We start from the raw sequence: 1,198 nt of genomic DNA, 5'->3' as shown, positions 1-1,198 counted from the left end.
TCTCTGACAATGATTTTATTAATTTATTTTAAAACACACATTTGGCTTTTTTCTCTTCTTATGACAGTAAATTAGGTTAAACCGCATATCAAAAATTCTCTTTCAAGGGACTTTATGCTAAAAAAAGGTAGGAGGTGCTATTTAAAAAATCATCGATGACGTCATACACCTGTCAAATATCGCTCAAAACTTTTGAAACTAATATTACAAAATGGCAATTTTTATATACCAGTAGACGTGTTTTTGCGTTTTTACTTCTCGAACGTAAGCTAAGAAATATTGTTTGTTTTCTTTCATAGTAGATAAATATTTTAGTTCCTTACTCTGCTCTACCTGCAAGCCGGGATACACTTCCCCCGCTGACAATAGCAGTAATAAAACTAGTTAAGTATTGTAAACGAAGTGAACGATTTTAACCCTTAGAGATGAGTGGCAGCTGTCATAACGAGGTAGCATGGGTGTTTTACAAGTTGCATATCTTTTAAAATAGAAATTTTCTTGAGGTGTGATAGAGCCTTAAGTTATGCAATGAGTTTTGGAAAATTATTCCATCAACAATCCGTGACAATACTGCCTTTTTCCAAAATAAGCCAAAAATCAAATTTCCTTTCTTTTCGAAATAAACGACTTTTCCGATTTTGGGTGCAACTTTGACTTTACTCTAGAAGAATCTAATGGCATTTTTATGTTTTCTTTTAACAATAACAATATTTCCTGAATTACACTATCGTCTTTGCCATTTCTATTGAAACACCACTTGTTAATCGTAAATTTGGCAACGTTCATATTCAGACAATTTTCTAACTAAAAACTGTTATCAATCAACCGAAAGCCGTCACCAATTGCTAAATTTTAAGCAAAATCAACAGGTGGTGTTTCAATAGAAATGGCAAAGACACTAACTTGCATAATTCAGTACGAAAATTGATTGTATTGCTTTTAATTTTGAGTTTTTATAACTGCAAAAATCAGGATTTGGGTGCCTTCACATGGTATTAATAAACATTACGCTCATTAGTTAAAAAATTATCAGTTGTATTATTTAAATATTAGTAAATAGAATTAAAATCATCTGGTATAATAAATTACAAAATTTGGTGAAAAATCTTTCGATCTGGCAACGCGGTTGAATGTGGCTTCCACGTTTTCGGTACGTTGCCGCGCTGGCTGCAAACGTCACGTCATATGTTTCTTTGCA

Source organism: Zophobas morio, unplaced genomic scaffold, assembly GCF_036711695.1.
Source record: "Zophobas morio isolate AGI-343-1 ecotype UQ-CSIRO unplaced genomic scaffold, CSIRO_AGI_Zmor_V1 ptg000026l, whole genome shotgun sequence".
NCBI classification, from domain to species: domain Eukaryota; kingdom Metazoa; phylum Arthropoda; class Insecta; order Coleoptera; family Tenebrionidae; genus Zophobas; species Zophobas morio.
This window is presented reverse-complemented; position numbering follows the sequence as displayed.